The sequence below is a fragment of the Eleutherodactylus coqui genome, chromosome 3 (genome assembly GCF_035609145.1).
Source record: "Eleutherodactylus coqui strain aEleCoq1 chromosome 3, aEleCoq1.hap1, whole genome shotgun sequence".
Lineage (NCBI taxonomy): Eukaryota > Metazoa > Chordata > Amphibia > Anura > Eleutherodactylidae > Eleutherodactylus > Eleutherodactylus coqui.
Window position 1 is genome coordinate 135,385,381 of NC_089839.1, and position 16,696 is coordinate 135,402,076.

At 44.5% G+C, this 16,696-nt stretch overlaps 1 protein-coding gene across 1 annotated transcript in view; it reads right to left on the reverse strand.

Moving 5' to 3' along the window:
• Nucleotides 1–16,696, reverse strand: part of KIF26B (kinesin family member 26B) — a 326,887-nt gene that overhangs the window by 287,653 nt on the left and 22,538 nt on the right. The gene's annotated exons all lie outside the window — the stretch shown is intronic.

Genomic DNA, 16,696 nt, shown 5'->3' on the forward strand with positions numbered 1-16,696 from the left:
GTATGTCTAGGGGCTGATTGAACTGTGGATCACACGTTCAGGTGACACGTGCGGATTCCGCAATTCAATTTTGCCCGTGGACATGAGGCCTTAGTCATACACATTGATTTGTACCACTCTGATCATTCTCTGCTTCACTGGAGGGGTAGATGAGTGGTGGTTACTTGCTCTGGGGGTTACTAGGAAGACCGTCATAAATGTGTGTAATGGGAATAATCTTTACCATTCAGCTTTCAAGGCAGGACTTGTCCCACTGCTAGCTACTTTGCTGCAGGAAGCAGACTGGTCTGTACACAGTGCAGTGGCCTTGGTTGGTACTGCAGGTGAGTCTTAGTAAAATAGTATGTAAGGCTGAATTAAGACATATGTCCATCTAGTTCAGCCTTTTATCTTACATTGTTGATCCAGAGGAAGGGGAAAAAAATCCTTATTTGAGGGAAAACAATTCCTTCCCGACTTCAAATTGGCAATCTAAATAACCCCCTGGATTAACTCCCATGTCCTTCTCCATATTAGGCTGCCTGTCTACGCTGCGATAATTCGGCCATGGGGAACGCAGTGCACGCTTTCCATAGCATTGCTATGGAAAGCGTAGCCCCCCCCTGTCCACAGCATTGCTATGGAAAGCGTAGCCCCCCTGTCCACAGCATTGCTATGGAAAGCGTAGCCCCCCTGTGCACAGCATTGCTATGGAAAGCGTAGCCCCCCTGTGCACAGCATTGCTATGGAAAGCGTAGCCCCCCTGTGCACAGCATTGCTATGGAAAGCGTAGCCCCCCTGTCCACAGCATTGCTATGGAAAGCGTAGCCCCCCTGTCCACAGCATTGCTATGGAAAGCGTAGCCCCCCTGTCCACAGCATTGCTATGGAAAGCGTAGCCCCCCTGTCCACAGCATTGCTATGGAAAGCGTAGCCCCCCTGTCCACAGCATTGCTATGGAAAGCGTAGCCCCCCTGTCCACAACACCCATGGACAGGCAGCCTTAGTGTTTCCCATTTAGTGTGTAATGGTGACATGTATTTCATCGGCACATGTGCAGAACCAGTGTTAGACCTCATTTGCCACTTACCCAGATCCTCTTGCAACTGTCTACTGTCCTCTGTTGTATTGATTACTTTACATAGTTTTGTATTATCTGCAGATACTGATATTTTACTGTGAACGGAGCTCATCCTGCAATACCAACTGAGGCCACTGCGCAATGTACAGAGCGGTTTGCTTCCTGCAGCAAAACAGCTAGTAGTGGGGCAAGCCCTTTAAAAAGGTAAAGGGTTTTTATGCCACTAATGCGTGGTCCACTAATCACGTCCGGTTTCATCACAGTAGACTACAGATTTTTTTAAATTTAAAAAGTAACTTTTGACAGCTCAGAGAGACCTGATCAGTGAGGGTTCCGCTGCAGAGTTCCCTGCTGATCAATAGAACATGGGGGCTGCAGCACTCCCCTGAGCACTGTGCCCCCTTAGACGTCTTTGCTGGTTTTCGTCGCCCCCCTGCCAGCTGAAGACGGTGGCATAGAGGTCTAAAGAAGCTTATTACACACTTTATGCAGCTGCCGGGAGGAGCCGAAAACAGCAAAGACATCCAAGTTGGAACAGTGCTCTAGCGATCAACAGCGGTATCAGCAGCAGGACCCCAACTAATCAAAACTTTTGACATGTCTCCCTGACCTGTCAAAAGTTTGTAAGATATGCATTTACTCTTTAAAGGGGTCAAATACAAAACATGTAGGAAAATAGTTTAATTTAAAGGGCCTTGACCATATGCCTTGAGATACATAAAAGTTATACCTGTGTCATTTTGTGCTTAGGAAACATCTCTATATATTTATGCCAGGTCTGATGTGAGGTTGGCCGTGCAGCTGTTTTTTGATACACATACCTGCGTTCCCAAAACCTGAAAAATTCTCACCCATTATGTGAAAATGCAAAAAGAAAAAGAAAAAAAACAAAAAAAAGGTCAGAGAGGATGTTAATCCACGCCTGTAAGTGAAGAGGTGGACACCACGGGGTCCCGACGATCACGCTGCTTAAAAGGCCCCGCAGCAGCAGCAGAAAAGCACTTCTCCACTTCCTCTCCTCAAAGCCTCCCGCTGGCACTGAACGCCGGTACCTGGACACGTGCTATGCTCTTTCAACCTTAATGTGGTCAGAAGACAGACGACATTCAACTCCAACCTTTCAATGCGTTGACAGACAACATCCAGACATGCACTTAAATCCCGATTCCAAGGAGGAAAAATATTGTAGGTTTTATGGTTCAGGTTGAACTGTTGCAACTATAATAATCTGCACATGTGCTATTTGAGGTAATGCACCACATTAGAACTAGTATTCCTGCCAATCTCCTCCAAGGGATCCACTTTCTGGGTGCTTAGATATAATCCCTGACATGGTAACAAGGTTAGCACTCGCCTGACATGTCGGACACAAGATACTGTCTCTGTTCTTCAAGCTCTACAAGAGCTAAGAAGAAGCAACAACAACAAGCAAAAAAACATTGAATTCAGAAAAGCTAGTTGTGGCGTGCGCGGGATTGAAAAAAAAAATAAAAAGGAAAGAAAATGGTGTGTTTTTAAGGCTAAATATTAAGAGTGAATTTCTATAAAAAAGCTCACATTAGGCCGTAGACGATGCAAAACCACTATTACAGTGATACTGCGGTTCTTCAATATGGTGGCCATTTGTGCCAACAAGACGTGCAGCCATAACGGTTTCCAGATTTATCCTGTCTTCTCAGAAACTGACAATCAACTTACTTAAGCAATAACAAAGTAACAATTTACGTAAAGACCAATTCAACGAGAAGTTACCGGCAGTCACACTTGTAAAAGAGCAGCTAAAACCGGGCGAATAGAATGTAAAAGAAACCTAACAGCCAAGCTCTGGCCACTGCTCTATCATGTGATGTACTTGTACGGTTTGGGTGGAAATCCTCTGAACGGGTATATATGGAGACGTGTGGCTGTCTTTTACATCCTTTTGGTAACTGGACTCTACACCCTGGAGCCATCGTAGTACGTCCTACGAGCATGAAATATTTCTTCTTGATCAATCCCGTTTGCATCATTTGACAAGATATGCAACCTCAATGTTGGCCAATACCGGAAACCCGGTTTAGTCCTTATCCATAAACTACTGCATTACCCATAGCCACCAGACTGCTGCACGATGCAAGTGAAGGAACAAGAAATATTGAATGTATAACATTTTAAAGAAGACAGACCGCCAAATTGCACATCATTTTTTACAACAGTCGTATATTTTTGCACACATCACTTGGCTTGCTTTGTGGCGACGGTCACTTCTTATCAGCTGGTTGACTGATGTGAGAAATGATCATGCTGGCAGCCATGTTTCCACAGATAAATCGGAATAACCCTTTGCTCATTTTAATGCCTATCTTTAAGTACAAGAAAGTCGATGAATCTGCTTCTCTGGAGCTCCAAATGTATTCAGCGGCTCTACTGTACAATTACCATTTTGTGGATAAACCAAAATACAATGATATTCAGTTAGGCCGGTGTGACCTCTGCGTTGGTCCTCCGGCCGGAGGGTCCGTCACAGATGCGACTTAAAATACCGCAAGAAAAAGAGCTGCATGCAACACTTTTTCTTCCGTCCATAAGCTGGGCAGCGGGGCAGAAAGCGGGTGAACCCCATTATAGTCAATTAGGTCTGTCCGGGACTGTTCGGTTCAGTCCAGAAACTGAGGCGTTCAGGATTCCCCCCCCCTCCTTCTCCCCCAACAAAAGAAACTTGAGTGAAATAATAGGATCTTGTTTGCCCAAATTGTACGCACCAGAAACCAGAAACTGTGAATTATTCAAAAAATGTATGTCCTTGTACTATATTGTCTTTTTCATTCCATCTTCTTGACCCAAAACCAAATGTTTCTTTTGCTCTGGTGTACATTTGTTGTACCTCCACTCTTTTTCTCACTTTGTTCGCTTCTCAGAGAAGTTGATTTTGGCATGAAGTATAAATGGTAGACGGCCAAAAGTAAGTGTGAAAATCAGTATAATTAACAGGTCTGCCTCTGGATGTGTGCCAGCAACCTTACTGTTCCAACATCACACAAGTGTTCTGCCAGAGAGGTTATCCAGAGTGACACTTCCAGCACGCTAGAATTGGGAAACTGCTAGAACATATAAGAAGCTGTATTTATATCAGCGGTTGTGGGCAGGAGGTAATGGGGTCTGTGGATGAAATGAGGAATACTGGGCGGGAGGTCCAATAAACCAAAGAACAACAATCATCATGTTACCACCGGGTCACTATTTAGCCTCAGTTGTCAGTGAAATGGTGGTGAACATAGCCGAGGCATTTTGTGTTCATTAGCGGGGAATTACTAATCAAAACGCACTAGAATTGTATGTGAAATTTTGCAGTAAATGCACAAAAAAACATAACCCCTTAGGGACCAAGCCTGTTTGCGCCCTAATGACCAGGACAAATTTTGAAAATCTGACATGTGTTACTTTGCCATAGAATAACTCCGTAAAGGTTTTGTATATCTAAGTAATTCTCACAATTTTTTTTTTTGCCACGTTGTACTTCATTTAGGTGGTAAAAATGGACCGAAAGAATTTGTGTATACCGTATATTCCGGTGTATAAGGCGACGGGGTGTATAAGACGACCCCCCAACTGTCGCGTTATACGCCTGGAATACAGTGTTAAAAAAAAAACCAAAAACAGTACTCGCCTCCCCCGGCTTTCTGCGGTGCTGCTGCAGTCTGTCGCTCCCTCCTCGTCCCCAACAGAGCATTGCTTTCTGGATGCGGGGCTTGAAATCCCCGCCTCCAGAAAGCTAATGCTGTGATTGGCTAACTCACGCGCCGTCAGCCAATCACAGTCATTCAATGACGACATGAGGCCAGAATGCCGGGGGACATCACGGAGGACAGGGATAAGCACTTTCAGCTGCCCTGATGGATCCAAACATGGCAGGTGAATCTATAACTTTTATTTACTTTTTATTGAGCTTGATCTGATCGCCGGACCATGTGACCGGGGAAGGGGGGTGTCCAGCGGCCCGGGATGACAGCTCCAGGTTGTCAGCTACCTCCAAGAGCCAGCAGCATGGAGCTGTCACATCCACAGCTTGCAGGGTTTTAATCCCTGAACGGAGCATGTTTTTACGTCCCTGGGGATTAAAGCCCTGCAAGCCAGGATTTAAAAAGGCAACCAGGTGGTCATTAAAAAGCTATTAAGCCGCGCTCAAATGGGCAAATGTGTACCATGCATCACGAGTGCTTTGTACACCCGTCTAATACATGGTAACTCATTGCCTTACGCAGTTCCGCTCATATTAGCATGTCGGATTTGCATAATAGCATGTCGGATTTGCATAATATATGTGCGCAAAAAAGAACGCACCATGTTCTCTTCTGCCACGTTTATACGCACGATAGAGCCCATTGTTACATATAATTACATTGCGTATGAGCGAGGTATATACACACCGTTTCAAACGGGTTGACTGTGTATAACATACAGTTGTAGTGACCTGGACTGTGGCACTACAGTATAAAAGTTAACTGCAAGTCAAGAGCAAGTGTCCGATCTACTGCTCATTTAACAAAGGTTACTTATGCTGGATTTTGTTTATTAAGAAGATGCAGTCGGCATAGGGAACCAAATAGTTGATTTAGCGAAGTCCTTTCACAGTCATAGATCACATAACTGGAGCGGAGCGGAGACAAGCCCCCTGAGTGGAAGGAGGGGGAATTTCTAGTTCCTCTCATCTGTGGCACAGTTGATAAATATAAAAGTGTTAGGAGGCGGAGAGTAAGTGTGAGGGGAGATAGTGGGGATAGAGCAAGAGAGGCAGAAGTAGGGGTGAGAATATTTTGCAGCCAGGTGAAGTGACTGGTTTCTCCCCTGCCCTGTAACTCGAGAAGTTTACTTCTAAATTTCAGAGACCCTGGAATCAACCACCCACTATGCAGACACAAGCTGGCATTTGTTCTTCAAGACCGGAAATCCTTTCAAGCCGTGCTTCCATCAAACAGTCAGCACAGTTGCAGAATTGCAAGCTGCATAGACGAGACATGCTGGCAATTACTGATAGTCAGGATTAATAGGTGTTTTGTCAGTCATTGTCAGTCTCTCTTCAAAGCTATTCCTTATCTTAGGTGCTGCCTCCCCAGGGCTTGTTTATCTGTGTATCAAGTGTTAAACGGTGTATATGCACGTTCTACTGTTTATTATACTTGCAGACAGCCACGTTCCAAAATGAAATGGTGTGCCTGCAGTTTACTCAAACACGTGTTAGTCTTATTTCGCTACCAGGATCTTTACACCCAGGCACTGGTGACGCGTTCACCTAATTCCATTAATGGTCCATATCCTGTTATCTGACAAGATATTGTGCGAGATTGTTATCCGACAACTGTGTGCGAGATTGTATAGAGAGCACTGCACTCATCGCCACTGTGACATGGTTCCTCAGCCACCTCTTAGAAACCACTCAGAGAGTGCAGGCCTCTTCCCCCTTGTTGCATGCCCTTATGTGTAGTACAATTTTGCTACCATGCATGGCAGTATGTCAGGTCACCGCTGGTTCCACAGCGGTAAAACACTTACGCTCATGTGAGACCTGGCTTTATATGTGGATTTTGCCATGGAAGGGGTGTACTCCATGACAGAATGGCGCATGCCTGTGCATTTATCCCACCACATGTGAATGGCGATTTCTAGATCAGATGCAATGCATCGTACTGTATTTTAGTACATAATCAGCATTGAAAATTTGTAACAAACAGGAACATCGGTAAAATTACAATAAAATGGCTGCTTTCACTGTCCCATCACAAGTTGGAAAGCAGTACTAAAGCCCTAAGCTATTGCTACAGGCACCAACTCCACTTGTCTTTACCTTTTTATTAGGCAAGTCTTCAGCCCATTTTAGCTTTCTGAATTACGATGGAAATGTCCTTAACGAGCAGCTTTCTTTCTGTACCATCAAAGGCATCATTGTTCAACCCTGTATCTGCACATTAGTTGTGAGAAGAGCCGTCTCTACATGTCAGGGAGTTAATTATGACATCCGCGTCTAACTCCAAGTGCGTATTTGTTTTGTCAGTGTTCCAGATCGAGGGGGTCACACCGCTTCCTTGATTAGCCGGGAGTCTTCTGGAGTTAAATCTCCCCTGGAGAGTTCACCTCTATGACAGACACCGCCGATCGAGAGCCAATTGAGCACTTGGCCTATATGTATTGGCTCTGACTCAACCCATTTATTTTACTTTATGATTTCCTCCTCTAACAAAGCACACACCGTACTGGTCGGGGTGGGAGGCATCGCCGGGCCCCCGAGACTTCTTGCAGAAATCAAATTACACAAGTCCAGCAAAATATTGTTTGCAATCAATAAAGCTACAAGACGGAGGATCCCTTGTCTTCACCCATTGATCTTCACCTTACAGATAAGTGCAGGGGATTGTGCGATGCCATCTCCACTGCCGTAGTAATCCCATACATAACTGACAATACAATATGAGTATTATACTTCGCTCATTATATGATGGGGATATAAACGGCGCTGTATAAATAGTGAACGCTCCTGTTAATGACTCCTAGCCGTGTTGTTGTCGCACGCACATATATACACTACATGTATGCTTTTATACAATTGATCCAACCCTATGCCCTCCGTACCGTAATGTGGCGCTACTGACCGTTCTGTCCGAGTAACAAGAAGCGCAACGAAATAACACCAATCCATATGCAACGCAATGAAGAACAGGGGGGCAGGCCGGACACAGCCTGAATACATAGCAGCTCTATAGTAAAAAAAAAAACCTCAAGTCAAAATGCTGATAATCCAGTTAGAAAAGGATTATTTCATAGAAAACTAAAGGGCCATTTTTTGTTTGTTAAAAGGGGTAGTCCAGTTTTAAACTACTGATGGTTTATCTTTAGGGTAGGCCATCAATTGTAGACCACTGGGGGATTTATGCCTAAGAACTCTGCAGAGCAGCTGTTCGCAGAGTCCGACTGTGCACTGAGCCAATTTCTGCAGGAAGCACACAGCTCCGTTCCCATTGCAGTGGCCGGGCTTGGTATTACAGCTCTCTCTCATTTACTTCAATGGTAACTTTGGCTGTAATAACAAACCTGACCACTGCATTAAAAACAGAGCGGTCTGCTTCCTGCACACATCAGCTTCGTGCACAAGAACACTACTCCAGTAAACAACTGATCGACAAGGATTCTGGGCAGCAAACCCCCACTGATATACCAGCCACTTCACAGCGATGTATTCCTAGTGGGTCTATGCTGCTGGGCATGACAACACCTGCTGCTACCATACAGTGCCCACTGAAGGAGCCGAACAACACTGCTGCCAGTCTCTGGGCCACAGCACCTCCTGGACATCGTGCCATGTGAACAGGCATCTACAGCTTACTTGCCCCCTCTCGTTATTACTTGGATGAGCGCTCCAGGCCATTTGTCGCAGGAGTTTATAATTAGCAGACTGCAAAAGGCCAACAGCCTACTTGTTTCACAGACCAGGTGCTTTCACGCAGTGCGGATTTATGCTTAATCTGCTGCTCCAAATTTCTGCCCCACATCCAGCAAGTACAAAGAATTTTCTGTATCTTTAGTGCGTCTTGCGGAATAATTCTGCACGGTGTGAACGCTTCCTTCCTGGGAACATATAGGACACCTCTAAGCCCAAATACATACATACATCAAACACCATTCTGCGTGGATAGCCTCTCAATCACGGACAAGAGCATAGACTATACATGGGTTTAGCCGAGAAGCGACGCGCTGTACTGTACGGTTGGCCTCGCAGCTACATATAGAGTTAGACAGAAGGTTTTTCTCACGGATCCATATGGCATTCGGTCAGATGACATCATCAGATAATACTAGCACAATATCTGGACTAGTGGGACTGAAAGTGACTAGGCTGACTGTAGCAAGGAATTCTGGGATACCATTTGAAATGCTGGGAACTTTTGTAAATGGCTTTTTACACGTCTTATTTACCACTGTCCCAACTGGAAATGGTTGTAGAAGCCAGCGCATGTGCAGATAGATCTAGTAATACACCCCTTACAGGACCAGTATTTAGGGTTCATTTACTTTCTGTCCTTTATTTATGGAGGTCATGCTCTTATAGTTATACGTATGTATACTAGGAATACTAGGAATAGCACAAAACGCAGAATTAGGGCGGTGTCACATTTGTGTTGGATCCTCGGAGGTTCCATCGCTGATCTGACGCAAAATACTGTAAGACAAAGCGCTGCATGCAGAGCTTCTACCATCCAAAAGCTGGGCAGCGGAGAGGAAAGTGGACAGACCCCATTATAGTCCACCGCGTCCATCCAGCACTGTCAAGGAAGTGTTCAACCACTGGGATTTCCCTTTTGTGAGAAAACCGCATTGTGGTGTATTTGGGTCTCACTCGCGTGAAAATCACACCTTGATTATTTTTTTTGGTCATCCCATTGAAAATAATTGGCAGGAATGTCCAAAAAAGTAGCACATGTCAGGACAGCCACATATCAATATATATATTTTTTTTCAATAATATTTATTGAGTTTTCAATTAAGCTTACATACAAGGGTACAGTAGTAGTCTTGATGTAACAGAGTGATTAGAAACCTTGTATCTTCCAAATGGGTGTATACTAAGATAATAGTAAGCAATTGTTATTTTAAATCACAACTGTCAATGCAGATTTCCGAAAAAATAATATGTAATAAGTAACAATGGTCTGGCCAGGGCCAAATAGTATGTTGGGGGGGGGGGGGTATTCCCTCTCTCTCAGGACTGCTGCCCATAGGGGCGAAGGTACCAAGAAATCATGTTTAGGTTAGTAGGTTCATCCCCGCCGTAGGGAGGGCATAATTTATCCATGGGGTCCATATATTAAGAAATTTGTCATTTTTGTCTTCTGCTAGCGAGGTTAGCCTTTCGTTTATCAGTTACCACTTCGGAAAAATCTAGTGAAGCTTTACGCCAGGAATGGGCAATGGTTTGTTTTGCGGCTAGCCACATATCAATATTTTTTAAAGGAGAAGTGAACTAATTTTTGCCTTTAATTGCAAACACCTATGTAAATATATGCAGCTATACAGCCGCACACACGAACTACCATTATTATACCAGCTGCCACTTGAAAAAATACATAGCTAAATGTGTAGCATACATGACGCAGGTGGTTCCTGCAGGATGTACATGGAATTTTTACAACCCTCATTTACATGTAGCGGGCAAAGGGCTGCTGTCAGCCACAAACGCTCACTGTGGCATCTCGGCCAAACAGCATCGGGGACAAGCTGCCAGCTCTGCCATGGACAGCCTCCGCCTGCCAAGCAGCAGGGAAAATGTAGTTTCACAGGATGGCCATTCATAATACAAGCATAGTACATAGTCCACAGAACAGTAGATCATAGGGAGGGTCCCGAACGGTGGATTCCACTCTTTGAAGTTCAGATGCCCTAACAGGACATATGAACAGGGATTGCTGTCCTGGCACGGTGGCGACATGCCGACTGCCATATACGGTTACTTACGCTGCAAGAAATGTTTTCCTCAAATTACAATTGTGTGCCGTATGTGCTGCTAGTAAGGAATGATGGGACTATATAGCACGCTTTGATATCCTTAAAGCGTTGGACAGAATTAGAAGAACATGGCTGCAGTGTTCCAAAAACAGCACCATCCCTGTGCACAGGTTGTGTGTGGTACTGCGACTTAGTACCATTTTAATATTATATTCACCTCAGGAGAGCTTCATTGCAATACCATATACAACCTGTGTCAGGGGTGGTGCTGTTTGTGGGAAAAAGCAGCCAAGGGTTTCTAAGTCTTTGTAACCCCTTTTAGCTGTTTTTTAGCTATTTTAATGATGATATTTCGTCCTCCACTACTCAGCTCTTATTGATTTCAGCATAATGACTTGTGAGGTTGTATCTTGTCTACATTATATATGCACTATATTGTATGATCATTATATTTCTGCTACTACCTTCCCAAATGCCATGGCATCCACTGCATTAGTAGCTGTATTTTCCTACAGTATCCATAACGAGCGCTGGAAAGCTAAATTGAATCAATATCCTCCAACCTTGCAGGCTACGCTCGGCTGCCATCCCTGCCCCCCGTTGTAATACTAATCACGGTATAAACTGGCTCACATCTGCAATCTGCCATCCTCTGTGAGAGCGCAGGTACAGAGCGGAGCCTGCAAACCGCACTCCGATTACACTGCCACAGAAAGACACCCTGAAACCTGCAGCCCCCCAGGGCTCGTTTTTAATCAGAAAGCTAGCTGGCGCAGGAAGGCCGTATATGACCCGTATTAACAAAGTACCTCTGCTAGTTCATTTTACTGCCCTTCCTACAGAAAGTGCCCATAAAGGCTTCCATTATGGCTTTCCAGCTGACAGCCATTCGCAGCGAGCTGTCCCTCTTCCTGCTCAAGGCCTTTTTAATTGCATGTCCCTCTTTATGAGCCGTCCTGACCTACAATAAAAGCCTTCTACAGTAAAGCATAATGCCTGAAATTGGAGACAGAAAATGGCTAACAGTCTTCAGCACTGAGCCGCTGTTTGCTTTCCTTTGGGGCTTCGGATACATAAGGTAATGTCAAGTATACACAGGGCCATAAATCTCACCTATACAAAGGAGGTATATACACACAACCCTAGGTCCGGAAAGGTTGGGCTGCTGTGTAAAATGTAAAAAGAAGAATGCAATGATTTGGAAATCTCATCTAACCATATTTTATCCACAACAGAACATAAAACACATATCAGACGGGGAGGGGAGACATTTTTACCATTTTATTGTTAAAAAATTCACTAATTTAGAAATTGATGGCAGCAACACATTTCACAAAAGCTGTGCAGGGCAGTGTCTGCCATTGTGCAGCATCCCCTCTTCCTAATACAACAGTCTGTAAACATCTGGGAAGTAAGGGGACCAAATGCTGGAGTTTTGAGAAAGAAATGTTGTCCCAGTCTTCACAGTCCTCGGTCGTCTTTTGTGTTTCACAATGCACTAAATGTTTCCTACTGGTGAAAGGTCCGGACTGCAGGCGGCCGGTTCAGCTCCCCGACTCTTCCTCTGTGAAGCCATGCGGTTGTGATGGATGCAGTATGCGGTTTAGCATTGTCTTACCGAAATATGTAAGGCCTTCCCTGAAAGAGACCTTGTCTGGATGGAAGCTTGTAGTGTTCTATCACCTCTATATACTGCTCAGCACTGATAGTGCCATACAAGATATGTTAGCTTCCCATGCCATAGGCACTAATGCCACCCCATACCATCAGAGATGCAGGCTCTTGTACTATGTGCTGATAGATAACAAGATGGATGGACCCTCGCCTCTTGAGTCCACAGGACACGGCAACCATGGTTTCCAAAAACAATGGCAAATTTTGATTCATCTGATGACAAACAAGTTTTCCATTTTGCCTCAGTCCACTTTAAATAAGCTTTGGCCCAGAGAAGACACCGGCACTACTAGATTGTGTTGATATATGGCTTCTCCTGTGTATGATACAGCTTTAACTTGCATTTGTGGATTGTGTTCATAGACAAGGATTACTGGAAGTATTCCTGGGCACATACAGTGACTTGTATTACAGAATCATGCCTGTTTTTAATGCAGTGACGCCTGAGGGACTGTAGACCGCAAGCATCCAATACTGGCTTTCAGCCTTGTCTCTTATGCACATGAGTTTCTCCAGATTCTCTGAATCTTGTGTTGATATTATGGACTGTATATGGTGGGATATTCACAGTCTTTTTACATTAAGAAATATTTTTCTGAAATTGTGCCACAATTTTTAAACACAGTTTTCACCAATTAGTGAACCACTGACCATCTTTGCTTCTGAGATACTCTGCCTCTCTAGCAGGATCTTTTTATACATAGTCATGACTAAGGCCAGCTGCACACAGGCGGGTCAGATTCCGCATGCAGAATCCAGCAGTGAGATCCGACCCGATGCCCAGCCGGCATCCACAATCCACATGTACTTGTCCTAAAGTCTTTTTATCTGTACTGTGGATGGTCTACACGGCAAACCGTTGGACATACGCAGTACAGATTTTTCACCGAAAATCTCTGTTTTTCCCACCTCATCGCCTAGCAATGACGTGGAATCCACGGCCTTTCTGTAATGCCAGTGCTGAAGAGCCGCAGACCAGACGGCTTCCATTAACTTTAATGGAAGACGTCCGTGCAGAATCCACACAAAAATGCGAGTGGAAAAACGCAAACGATTTCTACTTATGTAGAGGAAATCGCGTTTTACCATAGTATGCTACGGGGGGTATTTGCTGCGGAATCCAGAGGCAGATTCCGCAATACTTATCCGCCAGTGTGCAGGCGGCCTAAGTAGAAAATTGACCTTCCAGCTGTTTTTTAGTAGTACCACTTACTTTTCCAGGCTCTTGTTACCGCTGTCCCAACTTTTTTGAGATGTGTTGCTGCCATCAATTTATGAATAAATTTAATAAGTATATTTTTTCTGTTGTGAATAAAATATGATTAGATGAGATTTCCAAATACTTGCATTCCTTTATTTTTTACATGTATTTACATTTCACACAGCGTCCCAACTTTTTTGGAATTGGGGTTGTATATATATTTAATTAACTCTGTTCTGAATAGCTGCCACTGCAGGATGATGGATTCTGGGAGAGAAAATAGGGGCAATTATTAGATACCCACAAAGTTTTCCTCTTGTTATGCTGCTGTAAATAGACGTATCTATGAATGAAACCATTACGCACCACTTCACGTCACACACAATTGTTTTTACTTGTGGCCCTTTACTGGTCTACTGAGACTTAATATATATCAGATGAATGGGAAACCTGAGTTGACGTATAAAATTATGTGCAATAACCCGTGTCAGCGTTCTTACATTGTCAGAATATTAATAAGACTGCAGTGCCGGAGCGCTAACATGCTGCAACAGGAGAATACATACATTACGCTGCACTGATGATTACTTGCCGTTTGGGGCCGACATATGTAACTAGAGAGAAAAAAGAAGAATGTTCCAATGCTCGTAATACTATAATTCAGACCTGGAAATCACCACAAACGTTGCAAACATGCGTAGTATGGCAACCCCTACTGTACACATGGGTAGTATGGCAACCCCTACTGTACACGAGGGGAGTATGGCGGCCCATATGGCAACATGTGTAAATATGAAACAATATGTCCAACGTCTGTAGGCAGTGTGCCTCAATTACCCAGGTGTAAATGACCCCTAGTAAACGAGCTCCAGGTAGATGCAGGGTCACCAAGCGGAATATTTTTTTCAGGACAACTTATGCAAAAATCACAGACAGGCAACATTTTTTATGGACACTTTGGAATAATACAGTTTATAAGTGATACATGTCTACAAGTCAGATGGTGATATGAACTCGTCACCAGCATCTACTGAGAGCTGTAGAAGGATTATGGAAAAGGTTTGGTACTGTGTTAGCCAGCAGAACAAAATGTGATTGTTCCTAGCAAGAGAAACCAAGTAATCTTGTAGATATGATACCTTTTAATGGCTAGCAAAAATACATGAAGTCAATGCAAGCTTTCCAACCAACGCAGGGTTCTCCTTCAGGCTAAAATGAAATGGATCCAAAGAGGCATGCATATATATATACACACACTTATGACAAGGCACAGACATGGATGTGAATAATTTGCTATAGATTTCTTATACTTCTCATAAATCAGAGAATGGTAATTACAGTCATAATAACCTGCTCAAGTACCACCAGCCTGAAGGAATTCACTGAAAAGAAATTGCTCTATTTTCACAGACTATCCAGGAACTTGTTGACGGTCGGCAGCGCTGGGTGGCGGTTACTGGATCTTTCCTGCGAGATGACAACAGACGACGGTAATAACAGCACCGCCAGGTGTCTTCAGGGAAAAGTCTAAGAACTTACAGAAGGAATGGGAAGAAGTTGTTACAAAACTGCTCACTATGTTCAAAGGCCTTTTATCCCAAAGGAAGGCGAACACAAACGAAAACAATATTGCATTCCATACAGTCTTTCAACACTGAAAGCCCCTTAGTCCTTCACCTAGAGAAGCACGTGTGTCCAGGGTGTTAAGAGAAGGGTCCTTGATGTCCGGCTCTATTACAGCCATGTGAGACAAGCCATCATCTGGTGCAAAGTGTAAGGGTCAACCACCAAATATTCCAGAAGGCCTCCAACTTATGTGGGACACTGCTCTGGGGTAAAATGCTAACAGCAACACCAGCCTTATCTACCCATGCAAGCACCAAGCCAGGCAGACAGGAAAGGCATCAGGACGCCTCAGGATGCTCCTTAAGGTGTAAACACGGGCAACAATGGAATGATAATTGTTCACATATTGTTCAACGTTCATTCTATACAAGCATAAAAATCTTTGTTGGCTCATTCGCCAATTATTCAGTTTAAATACTGATCAGTCGTTCTCATTCACTGGTACGCTCACCACCATCAATGTAACATTGTCAAATAACAATCCCGCCTCTAGAAGAAGTTGAAGTTTCGCTGTAAAACTCAGCATGCAGTTCCATCTCAGGCAGATATGTAATTGATGAAAGTTATGGTGTGATTAGATGAACGGTCTTGTCACCTGAGACCCTAAACGTGGTTCCCTCCTTGGCCTATAAAAGGCTCTCAGAGGCTCCTTTTGTGTAGTGACCTCTTCTTCCGCTTGTGTAGAGCTTGTTGACCACTAGACACCTGTACGACGCTGTGAAGAGATTTCCCCGTTACCAGAGTCTGAGAGGGGGTGCATCATTGGGATATGAGAAGCTGGATGGTCGTATCTACAAATTGTTCTCCACCTGGGCCGTTCTGTCCATACTGTTAGGAGGTGTTGGGACCAGTGGATGTGTGAGGGCACACAAGGTGACCGGGAACAGGACACCCTCGATAGATCACCAGTACAGAGGATCTTCTGATCGTCTGACAAGCATGAGTAGCTCCAACTGTTTCGTTGTCCGTTATCCAGAGACAGGTGGCGCCATCGTTACACTCTGTCTGTCAGAACCATTTTCAGGCGCTTTGCTGAAGGACATTTGGTCTCACGGCGCCCCATTACGGGTAAGGCCTTTGACACTCATGGTTATCTTCGTTTGCAGTGGTGTCATGAACGATGAAATTGGATGCTACGGGGTAGAACCGGGTTCTTTTCAGGGATGAATTCAGGGTGCGTTTGGGTTGTGACAACGGGTGTCTTCATGTCTGGAGACCTATGGCTGAGCGCCTCAATCCTGCCTTTGCTGTGGAGTGGCACACTACCACTACTGCTGGTGTGGTGGTCTGGAGGGCCATCACATACGACAGTCAGTCAACCCTAGTAGTGGTACGAGGGACAATTACAGCTCAGAGATATGTTCAGGACGTCCTGCAGCCACATGTTTTACTCTTACGGCGGCTTCCAAGAGGCAGAATAATGCTCGGCCGCACACAAAATGGTCACAGGAATGTCTCCACAACATTGTCCCTCTCCCGTGGCTGCCCGGTCACCAGATTTATCGCCAATAGAACATGTATGGGACCATCTGGATCACCAACTTCCACTGCATACAACTTTACACGATCTAAAGGCTCAGCTACAGTAAATGTGGAGCAATATGCCGCGGGTTACCATACGGAACCTGTATGCCTTCATGTCCGCCCGTATCACATCTTGCATCC